Raw genomic sequence first — 21,782 nt, 5'->3', positions numbered from 1 at the left:
GTCTGCTCATCCAGTGTCAAACCATCTTTACAGCAAAGCTTATTAATGTGACTAATGATGTCTCTTTGTCTTATCTTTCTAAGTGTTGATATTTTTTTAACTTATCCTAATAGCTATTTGTTTAATTTTGAACTTGAACCATTCCCATTTACTCAGAAAAGACATTTCCAATTCACCTACTTTTATAACCAGTTGTTTAACTACTTTACAAAACTCAGCATCTTCCAAAAGGGTATTGTTAAATTTCCATATGGAGTTTATGTTATTCTCTCTTCCACCCGGAAAAAGTGTCAAAGATATTACACAATGATCAGTCAGGGGTGATGCTGAAATTTCACATCCATTAACCTCATTAACTAAACAGTCTGAGATCAACCAATAATCCAATCTTGAGCACTGGCCATTGTGAGATGAGTTGAACCAGGTAAACTGAATTCTAGTTTGGTTTTTCATTCTCCAATAATCTATTAGATTGGCCTTTGTGATCAATTCAGCTATTGTTTCGTCAAATTTGAGGCAATGCCTCCTTGATGGTAGGCGGTCTAACCAAAGATCAGGGGCCAAATTAAAATCTCCCCCTATTATTACTCTATTTGTTGAAAAAAGCATTTTCCATTCTGCTAAGCACTCACATAAGGATTAAAAATATTTTTGTTCTGTGCTCTATTGTTATAACCATACACACATAACAAAATGTAGTTTATACCATTCAATTCTGTTGCAACCATTAACCAATAGCCGTTAGTCACTTTTATGGTCAATTATTTTCCCAGGAAATCTGTTTAATAAAACCATAACTCCTGCCGAATGTGACGTTCCATGACTGAAAAAGATAGTCTCCCCATTGCAATTTCCAAAATTTCGTGTCAGCCTCAGTTGAGTGGGTTTCTTGCAAAAAAAAACACAATTAGCCCTTTGCTCCTTACAAAAAAGAAAAATAGCCTTACGTTTTACATTATCTTTCATCCCCCTAGTATTTAAAGAAATAAAGGACAACATTTAGGTAATTAAACTACGCTAAATTATCACACATTCTACCTATGCTCTTGCGTTAGCAAGCTAAACTTGTTTACATGCCTACAGTCTAGGTGTTACTAGTAACAGTTACTAGCAATGCTACCGTATCCTGTATCAAGCACTTGCCTTTCTCCAGTTCTTTCAAATAGATTATCAAGACAGGCGTTAGCAATAAGCCAGACAGCTGTTCGTTTTCTGGCTATTTTTCGGAAGCTTCCCTTCTAATGCAGACTACAGCTAGTCTAGCTAGAGTCATTTGATGTGTGTAGAAACGTATTTAGCATTCTACCTGGTATGCTATATTATACAGGAACCGTTAGCATTGCTAATAACTGTTAGCACAACATCATACTGTCCTTATAGGCGGTTGCAATGAGCATACGGTCGGAACAGCACCTCTTTCCAGGTTCAGCTTCCAAGCAAATCCTGCTTGCAATTGTCCAAGGTTGTCAAAACTTTCTTGGGTGAAATGTTCAGAGCAAATGAATGATTGAGTGTCGAACTTCGCCGGGATCTTCTCATAAGACAACAGCAGCCAAGCCTGTTGAATGTTTGGCTCCTTGGGAAGACTGTGAGTGTTAGCCTTCCCTGTACAGCCTGGAACACAGAATTTACGACCGTGGTCCATTTTCAATATCCTTGTTATAATTCAAAACTTTCTTCTTTGTAATTCCTTATAAGTAGCTTACACAGAGCAGCGCGCAGCTAAACTAGTATCGGAGATAGACGCTTCCTCGGGCTGGACTGGATGTAAATTCGGGGGCGTGACAGACCAGATCCAATAAGAGGGCAATCACCGGTCCTACGTAGGACCGGTAGCTTTGTTGAAAGGCTAGCGTTTTACAGCCAAATTTTTCTTTTTGAGATTTGAATAGGAAAGAGGTGTCAATGGACTTTGATATTCACGGTATGTTCATTTTACCCACCGAACTGTCGTTATTCAACTATGACAAGGTAAAATCGGTTTTGCAGTCAATTGCCCCTTTAAGAACTGCTTGCGTCAGGGTTGCGGTGACCGACAAGAGAACAAAATCCTTTGACTGCCATTGTTGTACGTTTTTACAATACATATTTCAGCTAAACAGTACATGTAAATCAGCATCTGAATTAAAATGTAAAGAGAAATGGGCAGTGTAGTTACTGAACATTTATTTATTTTATTGATGAAACGGCTCATTTGTAAATTTGCTCTGACTTTTCGATAACCTAGATAGCATCGCAGTGCAGCACCATCTACTGTTCTGGCGGTGAAATGCTTTTCAGTATAAATCGGCCTTTAGTGTGTGCGCCGCTGAGTCGTATTAAGGCCGATTTATAATAAGTTATATAAGTATAATAAGTTACACAGGGTGCCACTGTGAGGCTGACCAGGGAATGTGCCCACTTCTTCGAGACCAATGTCTCAGTAGGTTCTGCTCCACAGGAGTCTGCAGCAACACCGGGTACCTCGGCTCAAGAAGCTGAGGACAACCTTTGCCCTGCTGGACTGCAAAGTGGGATCACAGCAGGTGACCGACCCAACTGCCAGTGCCACTGTGGAGGTTCAAGGGTATAGTGTTTCCAATGTTATTGCTTGCTGCTGAATTACAATTGGTTGAATTAAATGACAATGCTTTTTCACTGTAGAATTTCTTTCTTAAGTTCAAGTTCAAGTCTTTTATTTGTCAGGTACACAGAACAACACAAGGTCAGACTGGGCACTGAAATTCTTAAGACAAGACAACACAAGCACCTGGCATAACATAACATATAAGTACACAGAACATAATTTACATCTATTCTGAGCTTAAATAGTGAAACTTCCTAAATATACAGATAGCAATAAATAATGGACTATACTATTCATTAAAAAAACGATAACAATACATAATACACTATACTAACCCTAAATGCAAATAAAACCTATTTCAACCCTATAACCTATACTAACCTAAGTGGAGTACAGTACAATAGTGCAAAATTGCATTTCCGTGACTATGTCAATGACCATACAGGAACCTGGTGGCGAGGTACAGTGAGGTACAGTAGTGCAATGTTACTGATAGTGCAACCAGTAGCTGAAAGTGACAGTGTATAAGTGACTAGTGTGCAGTAAATCAATGTCCATATCAGTGTCAGTTCAGAAGCCTGATTGCCCTTAGGTAGAAACTGTTGTCCAGTCTGCGTGTGCGCGTCCGGATGCTGCGGTAACGCCTGCCAGAAGGCAACGGGGTAAAGAGACTGAAGGATGGGTGGGAACAGTCTCTTAGAATCCTGCCGGCTTTCCTTAGGCAACGTGTGTGGTAGGTGTCCTGTAGGGCTGGGAGCTTCCTGTCGATGATGAACTCAGCAGAACGGACCACACTTCGTAGGGCCTTGCAGTCCCTGTCTGTGCAGCTCCCATACCACACTGTAATACAACCAGTCAGAATGCTCTCTATAGTATACTGTAAAAGTTAGTGAGGATGACTGAGTTCATACCAAACTTCTTCAGTCTCCTCAGGAAGAAGAGGTGCTTACGGGCCGATTTGACCACCTTGTCCGTGTGAACAGACCAGGTGAGGTCGTTGCTGATGTTCACCCCGAGGAACTTGAAGCAGCTGACCTTCTCCACTTCAGATCCATTGATGAGTAGGGGTGCATGCTCCTCCTCCTGCCACCTCCTATAGTCCACAATCATTGGTGACCACGTCAACACACGTTAGCAACGACGCATGGATACAACGTGATGGAGACTTTCTAGCTCGCAAATTGGAGCTTGGATTACGAGTGAAAAATACCACCCCCAAAAAATCCCAACCATTTGGCTTTGTTGAGAAAGCGATTTCGAGTTGAACTGCAATCTCGCATTTTTGATTTAGGTCGTGACAGTCTTTGAAATTTGAGCGAGTGCAGGTTGCCCGTGAGAATGCCTCGTCTTTTAGGTGGCAGCCATGCTAGAAAGCGTCATAGTAGTATTTTTTTTAGCTAATTTTATAGTTCAATTTTACACAAAAAAACTGAAAGAGGGAAATGTTATGACGATATGACTATTGTGAAAACAGCCAGGTGGTGAGATTTTAATATAGATTGCTGTAAAAACGTTGATTTGTTTGCTATGTGAGAGCCTGTCAGCCTCCATTGACGATTGTGTGAGCAACAACAGTGTTCAACTCAGTCAACTGTCGATCTGCGTCTGGTGAGTATTTTCTTTATTTCGTACCAGGGTCAATTCTACATCTAAATGGACAGCAGTGTTTTAAAGATATGGCGATTGCGAAGACAGCCAGCGGGTCAGCGTGTGTAAAACTTGGTATCGCCTTGGAACGTGTAGTACAAGTTCATACTAAGGGTAACATTGACAAAGTGGTATTCGCTCACCAAGAATATGGTAAGAACCTGGTAACACCATGGAAACAAACACGGCTTCCTTTTACAGTCCAGTTTCAGATTACTTACTGAGTAAATAGTCCAAACATGCGCAGGAACATTCCCAGTATCTCAAGAAGATTTACCATGATAGTAGAGGCAAACTCTTCCCGCGGTAGGTATACCAGCCAAGTAAATGAGGCCATCATCGATAAATGTATCTGAAAAGGTATTTTATTGGAAAGTACTATCTTATATTCTCATTAGATGTGGACTGTTACCGACATTAACCTTAGGTAACTGCAGGGTAATAGTAGAGTATTTTTTTTCGTAATTACGCTGGAGCTTGGCCGTCTTTACCTACTTAGTAGCAGTGGTATTTACCTAATAACACATTATAATTTACCATATATATCTCCTGTAGATACCAACTTACTACCAGCAGTATTTAAATAGTAATATTTCTAAGTTTCCAGGTAAATACCAAGTTTTGTCTTCTGTCTTTACCTAATTAGGACCAGTGAAAATTACCTAGTAATAACCAGCATGTTAGTAAATAGTTAATGGGTAAATACTTCAAATAATCTCTGTATTTACCACCTTGGTACCAATAGGTAATACCCAATAATACAGAAAAAATACCCAGTAATGACCAGCACGTTAGTATTTAGTTAATGGGTAAATACTTTGAATTATCTAAGTATTTACCACCTTGGTACCAATCAATGAAACACAAAACATACCCTTTACTTTCTATGTAAATACCTAGTACTTAAGGGACTGTAAAAAGAAGGGTTACCCACTTACATCTGATGGAAACTTCTTGTAGCCTATATGGTTCTGTGAATAATCCCCTTTCAAAGGCAAATGTTCAATAAAGTATATTTTAGACACAGTTCTCAAGCTTTTATTTATTACATTATTACCAAGTCTTGTTAGATCACGTTATATCCATTAATAGGCGTTTGGTTTTGTAGGATGAACATATGAAACACTAGCCAAATTTCTACACTGATGATAAATTGAAGGCAGTGTGAATTTCGTGACATTTCGTTTGAATATAAAGTTGACAGTAAGCTATGGCAAGTCTGCATTATGGAAGATTTCGGTTACCAAAATAACTAAGCTTTCTTTGCCCGGCGAGAACAACGACGGAGCTGTTCATGTTAACAGTTAATTAATCCGATACAATGCGTTGGAAATCATACTCATATCACGAAGAAAAAAGGCAACATCTGTCATGAGTTCCATCTAGAATAGCCCTATATTTAGCCCTATAGCCTATTTCTAAAAAAACAAGTGGAAGGAATACTATACAGTGACAGAATACATTTCCGTTAAGTTTGCATCATGTCTCTGATTCTTATCGGACTTTCTGCCCATAGATTCTGCCACTGCAATGCCTTAGTTCACACGTTCGTAACCATATAAATCTATGCTCGCGACAACCAGTCTGACGTGTACAGCTAGTTGCAAGCGTGCACGAGGTCTCGGAGCTCGAGAAAAAAAGAGCCACTGTTTAAAGCTAGACCGGAAAACACGGAAGTGGAAAGATGGCCGCGTCCAGTCTTGCGCTCTCGCTTGCCTCACTGCGCCACTGAGCACTTTTCATAGAAATGAATGGGGACACCATCTTGGAAGACAAAAGTAGCTTACTCTAGTTATATTAACTCTATGATTTCAATGCGCCAATAGTTCGGCTATTTGGTTCGGCACAATCCGGAAGAAACCGCCAAAGCTTCACAAGGCATTGTTCGCCCATCCCTACTGGCTAGCAATTTTGCCAAGCAAATACCAAGAAATGGGTTGCAGCAGTTTGTCTTTCAACTACACTTGCAAAATCCGCGAAGGGACTGAGCTTGCCTTTTTATAGTACAAAATCGCTGTCAATGAAAAGGAGATGCAGTTTTCGACAGATTCTCCAATCATCACGCGGAAGCCCAGCGTCCAGGCCAGCCCACTCCTCCTTTCACCCCCAGAGACGCTGAGCATCCAGGGCGGGACATAATTGCAGCATTTATCCAATGACCGTATAGACCAATTACGTCACACAACTGTCAAGCAGGCTCAACTGCGCATGTCAGTTGCAAAAGACGAACTTCTCCCCGGTCTCTTACACTTGGAGTCATGGTCATCAGGTCATCATATATCTCTGGCCACTGGATTGCAGGGCTTGATATGCACTTTTTGAGGCTTGGCCTTTGGACAAATACATTTACGTTTTACTTGTCTATGCACAAAAGTCACTTGACCCCGATACCCTAAATAGCCTGACCAAGTGATCGGGCAAAACTAGCCTGGCTGACGGAGGTCGCTTTTTCAGGCAAATGACGAATGAAACAGGCTTGGTTAAAGGAATCCGAGATGCTGGCTATCTTCATCAGGCTTGTATCTACATTAGGCAGTCCTCCCTGACGTTTCTGGTGTAGTATGCTGGCTTAAAGCAGAATTCCCATATCTTTTGAAAGCTGCCCTGCTCGAATTTTTAGATGTAAAATTGACTGTAAAACTGTAAAATTATTAACTTTGTGACATGATGTGAAGACATATTTGCCGCTCGACTATGCGGTCTGTACCGGGCGACATTCTCACTCAAATTTCAAGACTTTCTTGACCCAAATTAAAATTCTGATGCGACAAATCAATGGGTAATCGCTTTTTCTCTTAAAGGCTGTCCTCCTCGACCTTTTTGGTCTTTTTAAATCTAACTATTTGTATTATCTGTGTTGTCCTTTTGCCATTTAAAATGCTATCCTTTCCCGGTTTTCTGCAGCCACATTGCTCGTGCATCCCGAATGTTTACAAACAAATAATTGGTCTATAGTTTTGAAGCACTGAAAACAGTTGGCTGCCCAACTTCTGGCAAACGTCAGACAAGTTGATGGTGATTCAATCAAAGAGACTTTTATTCTGTAAATAAATGGAAAGCCACACAACAGGGGAAGAGGTATTCAGGGTAACTAATGACTATTTAAAAGAGAAAAGTCTGACCTGGGAAATGTGCGTCAGTCTTTGTACAGATGGTGCGGCATGCATGACGGGGAGAGTGAGAGGTTTTATTGCCAAGGTGAAAGAACAAAACCCAAATATTGTGACAAACCACTGTATTTTACATCGAGAGGAATTAGTTGCCAAAACCATGCCCCCGGAATTGGCTGATGTGCTGGATCAGTCTGTGCAGGTGGTGAATTACATAAAATCAAGGCCATTAAAGTCTGGGCTATTCTCCCAACTGTGCGCTGAGAGATGGGAGCTGACCACCAAAGCCTACTCCTCCACACAGAGGTACGTTGGCTGTCACGGGGAAAGGTCCTGTCCCGTCTTTATGTGCTGCGAGAAGAGGTTTTGGAGTTTTCTAATGAACACCCTGTCCCTCATAAGGACAAGCTCGCGGATCAGAGGTGGGGCGCCAAGCTGGCTTACCTTGCAGATATATTTGGGCATCTCAACGAGGTAAACACCAAGCTTCAGGGCAGGAATGAGAACATTCAATCGTCCACAGACAAGATTCGGGGGTTTATGGGCAAGCTTATCCTATGGCAGGAGGCTTTGGAACAGGGTTCCATGGAGATGTTCCCACTGGCATCAGCCACGCCACAGGCAGCTAGGGAGCACGCTTTATTTGGTGAACACCTTCAGAAATTTGACTTTGACTGGATTCGAGCCCCATTCAATCAGGAATCCTTAACAGAAAAGCTCATTTTGAAGGAAAGAGAGGAATGTGTAGAGCTCCGGATGGACCGCACAATGAAACTCAAATTTAGTGGGCTCCCACAGGATCAGTTTTGGTTGGCTTCTGCATCAGAGTACCCAACCATCTCCCGCCATGCGATTGAACTACTTATTCTTTTTCTACCTGTGTGAGTTGGCATTCTGTACTCTAGTTTATGCTAAGAGCAACAGGAGGTCACGCCTCTCCGTTGAACAGGACTTGCGAGTGGCCCTCTCTTCAGTACCACCAAGAAGATTGATCATTCGCCCTTTGCTAATTACGCCCCAAAACTATGGAACAAATTACCCATTAATATTAGGGAAGCAAACACGCTAGACATTTTTAAAAGACAGCTTAAAACCTACCTTTTTACCGAAGCATTTAAGTAATTTGATCTCAGAAGGGTTTTACTATACTCTTATTAGTTATATTATTGTTGCTATTTTAATTATGACTTATATCACTTGTATTATTGTTTTTATTGATTTTATGTAAAGCACTTTGAGCTACAATTCTTGTATGAAATGTGCTATATAAATAAAGTCTTACTTAAGAAGAATTAAAAAAATCTGCGAGCAACGACAGGCACATGTTTCTCACTATCTTGTAAGCAGGCAAAATAGCAAATTTTAAATAGCAAATGTACAATATAAAATGTTTAAATGCTGATTCAAATATACATTAGTTGTAAGTTTACAAACTTTCAAATTAATTATTGAATTATTTTGTCAGTAAATATTTAATAAGTAGTAATATAGTTTTTTGACAAATTGTATTTGGCATTAGTTGTTAAAAAAGGCCATAATAAGTTGTTAAGTTGCCCTGTTAATGTGTGTCTATTTAAATGACCATATATGGAAATCATGTTGGTCACGTGACTCTACTCCGCACGTTACAAATGTTTTTGGTTTGCTTTACGGCACATTCGGAGGGAGTGGCAGCTTGGTCCGGGCACTTTTGCACTTTCTTGTACTTGGCTGTCTTTAAATGTTTTTATAGTGTGGTACCCTTGTATATAGGTCACATCAGTCATACATGGAAGTCACGTTGTATGCCCAGTGAAACACCGTCACTGTTGGCCTCACGAGGGCTAGTTCCCTGTATAATGTATTATTCAAATGGTACTACAGAGTTATGTGTTAATTTCTGAGTTATGCATGACACCTAGCCTGGCTGCCAGCCCAACTTCTCCCCGCCCACAAAAAAATTTGGTCGGGAAGTTGGGTCTGGAAGGTCTCGTATTGGGAACAACTACATAAAACCAGGATCTGGGCGTACCAATGAAATTTGCCAGGGCGGGCTTTATATGATGATGGACAGATGATCAACAGTAACGTAATCAACAACGTCACGAAAGAGCCCTTGGGTTAAATTCGTTTTCAACAAACAACATATTACGTTGCTCTAATTGGTTGTAGGTCTTGTATGGTTCTTGCAATTCTTGATGTGTTCTCATTTCATTTTATAAATATGAACTCTAATTGTCATTTCGCGTGACCGGTAATTAAAAAGAAATAAAGACAAACAAACTCAACTCACTCACAAAACCGTTACTCTGTAGTTACATTTTTTGCTACATTCGTAAACTCATGAAGTCAAGAGGCCTCAGTGTTGTGCACCTTGGGGCTGTACAAACAGCAGAACAATAACGACAAGAATTTGTGGAATAACCTTTCACAAGTAAATCTGAACAATTGTTTCTGGTTGTATTTTGCCATTATAACTAGGGCTGTGAAAAATAACGCGTTAACGCGTTATGATTAAATTACAGGATTAATTCGTTATTTTTGTTCAACGCATTTAACGTAATATAACCACAATTCCACCCAATCTGTAACTTCACAACAATCTGAACTAAAGTTCGTGTTCCAAAAAAACTAAGATGGAACATCCAATAAAACCAAAGTGATGCACACTCTGCGGCAGGGCTCCAGAATGCGACCAAATGGTTGTATTTTGCAACCAGTTTTTGAGTCAGTGCGAGCATTTTTTACAAGCACACGCGCATGTGCGACCTACAAATGTTGAATTAATTGGGTGTGCACAATGTCAGCACACGTAAGCAACAACGCAGATACGTCGTTCTAAGCAGCGATATCAGCTTTCCTTCTGCATTAGTAACGTAGCTTAAAGTCAAGGAAAGTTGAGGCTATTTTTCGCTGGGTACCTATAAACCTAGCTAAAGTCTTGGTAAGTTTAGGATATTTTTTGCTAGGTTCCAACGAACATGTCTTAATCTGCCAGACAAGTGGGTGCCCCTTCGTTCTTTTGGTGAGCAGTTTCACAAGCCCTTCTTACCCGGCGTCATGGAGCGTAGCAGCTAGCTAAATACTTAGCACTAGCGTTGCTACTGTATCCCTGCCTGTGTTTGAGCTGTTGCGCTGTTATACTCGGCAAGTTTCGTGTTGTGGTGTCGGAGGACTGATCGAAAAGTGCATCATACATTTAAGTCATTTAGCTAAGACTTGTATGTACAGTACGTAATGTCACATTAAATAATGTATTTAAACTCGAGCTTAGGTTATATGGTGCGTTGCAGGGGCGATTCTAGGATCAGAACTATAGGGGTGCTCAGCCCCCAATGAGAATGTGACATGAATACAGTGCCTTGCAAAAGTGCTAAACGTAAACCCCCTTGCTAATATAAATCCCTAATTTCACTGGATAACAATTAATACATTTATGTATTATTATGCAAATTATTGAATGAAAAAACTAAGGATGTCCTTTTCTTCATGAACTACCAGCATCAAATGATAATAAACAATATATTTAAGAAAATATAAAAAAAATATTAGGAGTGCTTAAGCACTCCTATAAAGGATCTACAATTGCCACTGAATTGTACCCTCTCCAGTTACATTAATAAATGCATTGCAGGTCAATATAACGTGTGTGCCCCTTAATTTTCTGCTTGCGCTCCTAAAATTTTCAGTCAGGGGCTACTGTGCTCCTAGTAAAAAAAAGTCAGTCTGGAGCCATGCTCTGAGGGAAGACATTTTTGCTCTGGATAACAGCGTCTGCTCAATGACTGAATGCTAAATGACTGAATGTTATCGTTTCACCGAAGCAATACCAGCCCAAAGTAACCTATACCACCTCAACGCGAAGCATGCGTTGGTCGGCGAGGGGAGTTCAAGTAGAACGCGCCAAACCACCGAACAGCGTAGGGCCCTCACTAAGTCTGTCTGTGACAAAGTGACTAGCACAGTTGCCAAATGTATTGCAAAAAGCTGTAGACCGATTGATATTGTTGAGGACGAGGGGTTCACCAAAGTTTTGCGAGTGGCAACGGGTTACTCGAACATCAAGGTACCGCAAAATCAAAGACGCACATTAAAGACAAAAATTTGGAAAACCGGTAATATGTGATTAATCATGATTAATCCACAGAAACCTGTGATTAATTTGATAAAATGTTTTAATCATTTCACAGCCCTAATTTAAATATATAATGAGCAGCTAACAGTTACAGTCGTAATAGAATGAGATCCCCACCGGTCAAGTGTGGACTAGTGCAGCAATTTAACAAAGCTAAGAGGGTATTTGATGCAGCCCCACACGCAAAGACAGCGACAGCCCCCCTCGGTTGGAACATGAAATCTGTTCCGGGGGAAACAACTCTAAAAGAGGTTATATTTATACGAATAAGGATGAAATTAAATTTGAATTTAATTAGCAAACTATTACGTAAAATCACTTATTTTAAATGTCAGTTATATATATATATTTTTGTATTCAAGTCAGCTAAAGTAACTTTTTTTGTTTGATGAACCTGCTATCTGAATATGTCTCTTTATAATGATCTTTGAAAAGCATAGCAGCTTCATGGCTCCAGAAGAGTGGTGATGCTTCATTGTGACACAAACTTTGAGCCCCTGATTTGGCCCCACCACTACCCCAGCCCATGCCCACTCTCCAGTCAAAGCTACTGGGATGCTTTACCAAAGCATCCTCACTTTCATGTTAGAAACAAGAACTGCTTTAGCATCACAGTGCTTGGCTTGGTAGGAGGCCAGGGCACAAGACTGGAGAATAGGATGCTGGAGGCTAGCTGTAGAAGCTGAAGGTTAGCGGCTGGAGGCTGCATCTACAAGATGGAGGCTGGCAGAACTTATGTCCCAATTGTAACTTTTTTCAATACAAGTTGCAAAGAGATATGATTGGCTAGAAACAGCAATGTAGGTCAGCGCAAAATATTTTTGAGAGAGATATCAGCTCTAGGTCCCCAGGCCATTTAACACGCTTGGCCTTGTCGCTTAGCTGGGAAAAGGAAGTTGATTAAATAAAGGAAGTTGATGTATATCATCCAGACAAAAGTGAGAGGGAGAATGCTGTGGATACATTGCAAAACGCTCACATAAAGTTATTCGGCCTCATTCACCAAATGTTCTTATGAACAAATTTGTTCTCAAATCCCACTTACACAGTTTTCACGAAGATTCTGGCATTCACCAATGTTTTCTTATTTGGGATTTGTTCTTAGGTAAGAACAGAACTTACGCACACCCAAGAGCACTCTTACGCACAATTGAGCGCTGACATGTTTGCGCAAAATAAATAGTTATACCTTTTTCGTCCGTTCTAATTTAAAATGGAATATTTATCTCCTTTATAATTTTCCAACCAATAATTTTCATAATCTTACAATTTTTTTTGTTTTATTTTTTATTAAATACACAATACACTTACACTTCTGCTCATTTGTAAAACACTTGGAATTTCCATTGTGTATGAATTGTGCTAGGCCTATATAAATACAGTATTTTACAATCGCTTGGAAAGTTTTTTCAATACCTTTAACAAGTTTCCTAAACTCTTAACACAGTGAGCACAACATCCGTCTGTGTAGGCTGTACAATTAACACATTTCTTGTTGCTTTGATACAAAATGCATAGAGTAAATACAAATTTTAAATGCTTGGACTTCTTTTACACACAAGCTCAACCAAGACCAAAACATCTAACGGATAACATCATGTTCAAAACCTAAATTATAGGCTAAAGTCAGTGATCAGCTGTTTATATTGTGAATTGAAACAGAAATATATACCCTGTATTTTATTCCATTGCTACTGAGAAACAGCTTAAGTTATGCAAATACTGTACATCACAGCTGATTCCCAACTAGGAAACACTCAGGTGTTGAGGTTCTTTCAATTGTATGACCATACAGTACCACACATTACATACCAACAGTAAAGAGAACCTCTTTGGGCTGATCTGGTGTGGAAAAATAACAATATAGAGCAACACAAGAAAGTAAGAATACAGTAATGCCTGCACAAGGGAGAGGAAGACAAGTACCAGGACAAGGGAGAGGAGGGAGACAAATACCATGACAAGGGAGAGGAGTGGGACAAGGGCAAGGGAGAGGAAGACAAGTACCAGGCCAAGGGAGAGGAGTGGGAAAAGGGAGAGGAGTTAGAATGTGTGGTGGCGCTCAGAGAAGGGTCAAAGCTAGGGTAATACTGTAAATGGAAGTTATATTGCATATTTCTTGTCCTGTTGCAAATGAAGCCTTTACTGCAGCAATAATGTTATGTGTTCTTCTTTTTCAAACAGTAACCGTACATTCTATAAAGCTATTCTGAGATGGGTCATTCAAAAAACTGTAAACTAGCCTTGCTTTGCCTTCAATTCAAATCAATTATGTTAACAGGGAACTTTGCCATCAAATAATAAGTGACTTATCACTGTATTTATAGACCCAAAGTAGGCTTATTCCGCACACTAGGACTACACCACACAATGGCATATTTATTGCTGCTGCAAAATGTTGCAGATTGTTCCCTGAGGAGGGATCACATCTTCCTTGACCATACCGATTTATTTGCAGAGAGCGACAAGTAGGCTACCTGCTACCTGAACGCTTTAGGCTACCAAGAGCAGTCCTCGTGGATATTTGTAACAGTCAAAAAAACTGTCTGTTTTTTTGCTTAAAGGGGCAATTGACTGCAAAACCGATTTTACCTCTTCATAGTTGAATAACAACAGTTCGGTGGGTAAAATGAACATACCGTGAATATCAAAGTCCATTGACACCTCTTTCCTATTCAAATCTCAAAAAGAAAAAATTTGGCTGTAAAACGCTAGGTTTTCAACAAAGCTACCGGTCCTACGTAGGACCGGTGATCGCCCTCTTATTGGCTCTGGTCTGTATCTTTGTCACGCCCCAGAATTTACATCCAGACCAGCCCGAGGTAGCATCTATCTCCGATACTAGTTTAGCTGCGCGCTGCTCTGTGTAGGCTACTTATAAGGAATTACAAAGAAGAACGTTTTGAATTATAACAAGGATATTGAAAATGGACCACGGTCGTAAATGCTGTGTTCCAGGCTGTACAGGGAAGGCTAACACTCACAGTCTTCCCAAGGAGCCAAACATTCAACAGGCATGGCTGCTGTTGTCTTATGAGAAGATCCCGGCGAAGTTCGACACTCAATCATTCATTTGCTCTGAACATTTCACCCAAGACAGTTTTGACAACCTTGGACAATTTCAAGCAGGATTTGCTAGGAAGCTGAACCTGGAAAGAGGTGCTGTTCCGACCGTATGCCCATTGCAACCGCAAGCTATAAGGACAGTATGATGTTCTGCTAACAGTTATTAGCAATGCTAACGTTTCCTGTATATAGCATACCAGGTAGAATGCTAAATACGTTTTTCTACACACATCAAATGACTCTAGCTAGACTAGCTGTAGTCGGCATTAGAAGGGAAGCTTCCGAAAAATAGCCAGAAAACGAACAGCAGTCTGGCTTATTGCTAACGCCTGTATAGTTCATCTATTTGAAAGAACTGGAGAAAGGTAGGTGCTAGATACAGGATACGTTAGCATTGCTAGTAACTGTTACTAGTAACACCTAGACTGTAGGCATGTAAACAAATTTAGCTTGCTAATGCAAGAGCATAGGTTGAATGTGTGATCTTTTAGCCTAGTTTATTGGCAATGGGGCTAACGTTGATTAATGTTCCTGACTGTGTTTCATTCAAATAAATAACCTGTGTCATGTAAATCTACAATTCACAATGCATGTTTGTCCAGATTTTTGTCATGTTATTTTTCAGCAAGATATCTAGAGCTAGCTAGCTAACTGAAGCCGAGTAGAATCACGACATGGTTTGGTTGCTAAGCTGTAGCCTAGCGTTCTACCCACCTAAGTCAATCCAGTTTGCTTCAACAACAGTGGAAACAAGTAATGTTATCATTTCAAATGATATATAGTCAATCTGTTGAAAACAGTGTTGTGTAGACACAATAGATTTATTTGCGCGTTTTTATTTCAAGTCTCCAACTTCGGTGTTCCAGCGAGTGCTGCTGTTGGCCGTGTTGCGTTTTTGCTCCCCAGCTTAACTCGTTGAAAACCAACCAATCAGCGCGCAGCTCATCTAAATATTAATGAGCATACCATAAAAGGAGAAAAGCTAGTGTTTTTTCCCGGGAACATTTCAAAGGATCTGTCAGTGGGCATAGAACAGCACCCGGGCCATTTTCAACCCAACCAATGTTACATACCCTATTTGGAGACCTTAAGGAACAGTGTGAAATACCCCAAAAACCCAGTCAGGGCCCTCACTAAGTCTGTCTGTGACAAGGTGACTAGCACAGTTGCCAAATGTATTGCAAAAAGCTGTAGACCGATTGATATTGTTGAGGACGAGGGGTTCACCAAAGTTTTGCGAGTGGCAACGGGTGACTCGAACATCAAGGTACCGCAAAATCAAAGACGCACACTGACAAAAATTCGGAAAACCGGTAATATGTGATTAATCATGATTAATCCACAGAAACCTGTGATTAATTTGATTAATTTTTTTAATTATTTCACAGCCCTAATATATACACACACATATATACACACACACACACACACACACAATCTACTGTTACTTGGATGTCGTTAATTATATACAGTGCTCCCATGACGCGCACTACGCGCTGTGCGTAGGGCACCAAGTCTTGAGGGGGCACTAAAACATTGCCAACTGAAAAATGATCATAGTTGATGTAGTGAGGTCAGCAAGACCACACGGAGCCAACAACTTGCCACACCTGAAGAGTGATTCAATCACATCAGACAAACCTAATCAGCCCTTGTGACACCCTCAGTATGCTGATTACCCACCAAACGCTGATGCAAAGGAACCATAGAATTGGGGGGGAGGACCTCCCCAATCTCAGCCCTCCTGCTAGCTTGCAAGCTTCAAAGGGCGTGCTCGAGACAACACGTCTCCAGCAACCATTTGCATCCGTTTTGGCGGCATTTGAACAAAGAACATACCTTAATCAGAACTTTTGAGGAAAGTTCTTCAGACTTCACCTTTACTACGAGAGTACAAGGTGGAGAATTATGAGAGGGATATTTGTGTCATGTTTGTTACTTTGTTTTAATGTTGTGTTCACTGAAATCTTGATTCTAGTAACTACTCCTTCTTCCTGAAAGATAACCATGTCATTCTTGGTATCTACACAAAGCTCTCTTAATAAAACAATCATTCAACTATATTTTGTAACTGTACCAAGATGTCCAGAACAATATTTGAATGATCTTTTGAACCAGCCAGAGACCAGATCACACCTTTGGTAGGTGTGAAGGAAGGAGGGGGGAGTTGACAACCCAGCTTCCCCCAATCAACGTCTGACCCCAGACAGGTCCTCCCTCGAACTCTGAACTGTATAAATATCTAAGATGACCATCAATCTCGGACTCCAGCGAAACCAACCATGGCATGAACGCCATTGGGATTGGCGTTCCAAAGGACGTCTCCAAGCTTCTCCTGAGATTCAACTTTATAGTGATCGCGACACTATCTGGACGTTTCAACAGAAGAACCAAAAACGCAATTATCATTGCGACTTGACTGAGATCCCCCGGCTCAGCCACATGACCCGGCAGCGCAGCCGCGCTTTCACCTCCGATTCTTCAAATGGACCTTTGGCGCAAACCGCCCTCAACCTCATTGATCAACCCCTGATCAAACGTAACTATGGCTAACGCTCTTTCCTCCCAGACATGGCATTGGCGTGAGCTCTGTTTATGATTTGTAAGGATGTAATCATTAACTTACCATTTCTGTATTTCTTTAAGTTAGTCCATTTCATTCTGTTCATTGAAACCAATAACTCATATCAAATCCATAATCTAACTTGTTCATAAGATCCGTTTACCTTACTTGAATAAATTCATTGTAAAGATATTTTGACGTGCGTGTTCACTGATGTTACGATTGGCTCTACACTTAGAACGAATTCATTCCTAAAGATGAAACTGATTATTACATGTTAAATATAGGATTCCCTAATGTCCTAAACCAATATTTGGCTGGTGCCCCGAACTTTATGATAAATTAAGTATTTCTATTTTAACACGACGAGACCCCGCTACATTATAATAATTATAATGCCGATAATATTTCAGTGTAGAAATATTAGGCACCTTTCAGGCATGTATATCACAAAACAGGCAAAACAAGAGATATATTTAATTGCTCAAAAAAAGTTACGATGGCCCCCCCCCCCCAAAAAAAATAATAATAAAAAAAATAAAATAAATAGCCTACACACTGAAGTATTTAAATTGTGTCTATTTCAATATGTAATGATAGTATTCGATGACACAAATCTGTGTTCTAGAAAGAGTGGTCTGGAGTTGCAGACGTCCGATAATATCAGCTTTAATGCAGCAGTTGGAAATCAACAAGTACAGAGCTCTGGGGCTGTCTACGTTTTCCTACCCGCCACAGAGTTTGTGCTGGTTCACAAAGTCCAACTGGCTATCTGTCCCTGCCCCAGCATATATTATACAGTGCAATTGAAACAGAAATATCAAAAAAGGGTTGAGCTTGTTCTCTCGTGCATCAGGGAGTTTGTTCTTCCCCACGCATCCCACCTGCTCGGGTGCTGTCTCAGCCCGGTTTTGAGGTTGCTTCTGAAAGGGAGAGTTAACGACACAAAACACAGCCTGTTTCCCACACCCTGTGTGAGACACAATGTTTAAACCTGAGCACACTTCTAAGTTCATGAGACATACATTTTATAAGCACAATACATAACTTTAATACATACATTCCTTATAAAGTCGTACAAGCATTGTTCCCATTGCTATATTCACTAGTGCACAGTGCCCGTGATGCATTTGGTGATTAAGTTGCCCCAAATATTAATAACTGGAATTATAGATAGTGCCAATGCCCGTGATACAGCTAATGATTATAGTTCTCGAATTTTACTGTAATGTATTATTAATTATTTAACACTCAACTTCTCAAGCTCGCCGTGGGTGCCCTTACCTATCTCAGTGGCTTGACAAACTTTGACAGTAGGCTAGGTCAATTTTTTGAAAATGGCCTCAAAAAGACAACAGGAGTCAGGGGCAGAAAAAAAATAGAAAAAGAAACTGCGAGATGATGCCTGTGCATCATTTTCAGGTAAGTCCATGTTCAATCATTGTTAAATACGTGAAATGTGCTGCTAATTTAATGGTTAGCCTGTGCATACACCTCGAACTAGCTGACGTTATTGCTTATGTTAGCACACTCAAATATGTTAGGTGCAAGCTAAATTGAGATTTTTATGTTAAATATTATCTATGCATTTTACAAGTAACTGACGCCAGCTCGCTGTTACTTTACTTTACTTTATTCTATGATGCTTTTATATTCGATTTATCAAATAGTTTTTAAATTAGTAATAAAGGTGGAGAGCTCCTTGGCTGCATGCTTTCAGTTTCAAATGTTAACAATTAGGAAAACCAGGCTAAGAAACGTAAGGGTGGGGCAGAAAAATTGAGACAAAAATACATCACCTTCACTATACAAGGTTGTACCAATTGGAAAAACGGCAGTTTATTTTACATGAAGCTCAAACTATTTTGCGCTCAAATAAAGGTCAAAAAATGTCACTTGCGTGTGGCCAGCTCGCATTAAGTCAGGAACTCCGTAATTAGCATCACATCAAACACAGAATGTGGATGCATTGGCAGGGCAGCTGTGGTGGCATATATGGGGGCCGGTTCTGGTAGGCCGGTCTGGATCAAAGTCCAGGGCCCATTTTACTCCCAGTCCGTCCCTGCCAAGCCCTGATCAACCACCCTCAACCAGCTGTTTAGGGACAGATACGCAGCAGAGAACCACCACATCTGAATAGGTGTTACATTGTGATGCTGCTGTTGTGTTAGGATATGGTATTGAGTTATATGTTTGGTAATAAAAAGTGACACACAAAGGTACGAGTACGGAGGGCAAAAAAAAAGTTGTATGGTCTTCTGGAGGATCTCAGGGGGAAGAACCTCATAAATTAAGAGCTGAAAGAAAGGCTTGATTTTTACTCAGGTAAAATTAAAATACAACTTTGAACTTAATGTATATCTTAGGGATGTACCCAACAGTAGTATCTAAGGCAGAAGCAGAAGCATAACAAGAAAATAACTGCAACATCATGAGTTCAAATACGCACCTTGTCACTGGATTTTTTTTTCAATATTAGCAATTTCATTAGGGAATTCATCGAAGAACAGCTTACTTTTTCAGGCACTCACTAATTAGTCTGTGCTATCTGAATTTCCGATCTTCCGATAGGGCTCCTGTCAAAACAGGGCCATGAGTACAGCAAAGACCAGAGGGAGTTTGCCCTCACTCTCCACCTACATGGTCCAAAAGCTTACGCCTTTCTGAGAGTCTCTCCACATTCAACTACCACATCCACATACATTGCAAAGGTATTACATGTCATTTAATTGCACTTTTTAAAATGACTGGTTCAAATACATTATATAACTACTTTTTCATTTGATAAAGGTGGATGAGTTCTGTAGATGCCAAGCCTGGCCTAAACACAATGATGTTGGACATGTTGATGAAAAAACAAGAGGCAGATCCAGTTAAATGTTGACGTGTGGCGCTCATGTTGGATGTCATGGCCATCAAAAAGCATGTCCACTATAATCCGCATACCCGGAAGATGTCTGGATTTGTGGACATGGGGGATGGCACAAATGAGACTGATGTTGCCACTGAGGCCCTCATATTGATGGTGGTTGGCCTACAAGGCTCCAATTGCCTATTACCTCACCAAGTCTGTGTCCCCTGACACACAGAAGGTCCTGCCTGTTCATGCGTGAGAAGAGAGGCCTCAAGAGAACTAGTCATTGGATACTAGTTAGTATGTTCTCACGTAAGCTTGCTATTAATAAGAGTAGATTGTAGATCTGCAGATTGATAAATACTTATTAAAATCCAGAACTCAACTGAACGTAGTCACTCCGTTTATGAAGAGACGGACAAAACACTTTCTTCATCAGCATGAAATAAGGGTCATGTGTATGACAATGGATGGGCATGCCTTGAATATCAGCATGTGTAATTAGCTTGGGTGCCAGCTAAAGGCAAACCCTTGTGAGCCTTTACACTTTAACATTTTTCTCACATCCAGTGACTGGTGAGAGGGTGTTTTTAATGATGGACGTTTGCCATATGTTAAAGCTGGCACGAAACATGTTACAGGCGTACAGTCCAATACGAAGCACCACTGGCCTCATAAACTGGAGCTACATTCATTTGAATGATGTGCAAACCAAAAACGACAAGCATGTGCATTTTGACTGAAGGTGTCCCTGGCTGCACAGACGCTGAGTCGCTCTGTGACAGTAGCTCTGCGAACACTGAGGGACCTTGGCTATCCACGCTTCACGCTCTGTCAGCCAACGGCTGAATTCATTGAGGTAAGACTACATTCAAACATAGTTTCTTATCAAAGTGTACTGGCCATGCTGCAAATCATGAATTATTTTTATTTTCAAAACATTTACTTTTAGATGATTGACAGCCTCTTTGATGTTATGAATAGCCACAATCCCTGTGCCAAAGGATTCAAAGCTCCCCTGAGTTATCTGAACTGGACAAAGAGTAAAGAACTCTTGTCGAGAGGCAGGGAATACTTGCTCAGTTTGTTGCTGATGGATGGAACACCTCTTCATCGATCAAAGAGGTCTTTTAAATTGTGACACTTCCGTTCATATGATGCTCTGTTCTTTTGTTCTGGGGCCCGTTCGTCGTAAGAGTTGAAGCTAAGCTAATCCATTGTCCCTTTAGCCCGTTAACATTAGCGAGCTAACTGAGAACCGCAAAAATCGGTTCGTCGACGGCTGATCCGCATCCAAATCATGTGGTTAATTTCAATCAGGCTAAACTTATCAGGGCAAGTGCACAAGCACGTCCTACTTCAAAAGGCAGGAAAGGTCGATCACCAAAACCGTGATTTTCTAACGGTATGATGGCAGAAAAGACGAAAGAGAGAGCGGTGATATTCTTGCCATCTGAGCAAACTATTATAATGAGTCTCTACGAAGACGCATAAGCATATTATCATGGCTAAGTCAAACACCGCCACCGCTGCCAGAGCAAGACAGGCATCTTGGCAAAAAAATTGCCGATAAACTAAATGCGTATTTTGGTAAAATGGCTCATCTTTAGTGCCTTATTACCCCGATCAATCAGATCACATTTCTTTAAATGTGCCTGCTGGCAGTAGGCTTAATGGAAATTAATCATCGAATGAGATCTTGCTAGCGAAAATTATGATATCAACTTTTTCAGAATAAGTATAAAAACAAGGCCAAAGAGTATAATTGATACGAATTCATAGACACTTATGAGGATATATGTAGGCCTACTGAAATCGAATGTACTAGGGTGATATCAGGTAAAATGGGCCACTTTTTGGTA

The 21,782-nt window shown here is 40.5% G+C and overlaps 1 protein-coding gene across 1 annotated transcript in view; it reads left to right on the top strand.

The window, feature by feature from the left end:
- Nucleotides 1-3,679: 3,679 nt before the first annotated feature.
- The window catches only part of cngb1a (cyclic nucleotide gated channel subunit beta 1a), a 104,940-nt gene continuing 86,837 nt past the window's right edge, over nt 3,680-21,782 (top strand). Inside the window, exon 1 of the mRNA XM_084681975.1 lies at nt 3,680-4,174. The gene's annotated coding sequence lies outside the window, so the exon portion shown is untranslated. The remainder of the gene's footprint in view (nt 4,175-21,782) is intronic.

The sequence above is a fragment of the Hypomesus nipponensis genome, chromosome 19 (genome assembly GCF_054491055.1).
Source record: "Hypomesus nipponensis isolate SF chromosome 19, ASM5449105v1, whole genome shotgun sequence".
NCBI classification, from domain to species: Eukaryota; Metazoa; Chordata; class Actinopteri; order Osmeriformes; family Osmeridae; genus Hypomesus; species Hypomesus nipponensis.
This window is presented reverse-complemented; position numbering and strand designations above follow the sequence as displayed.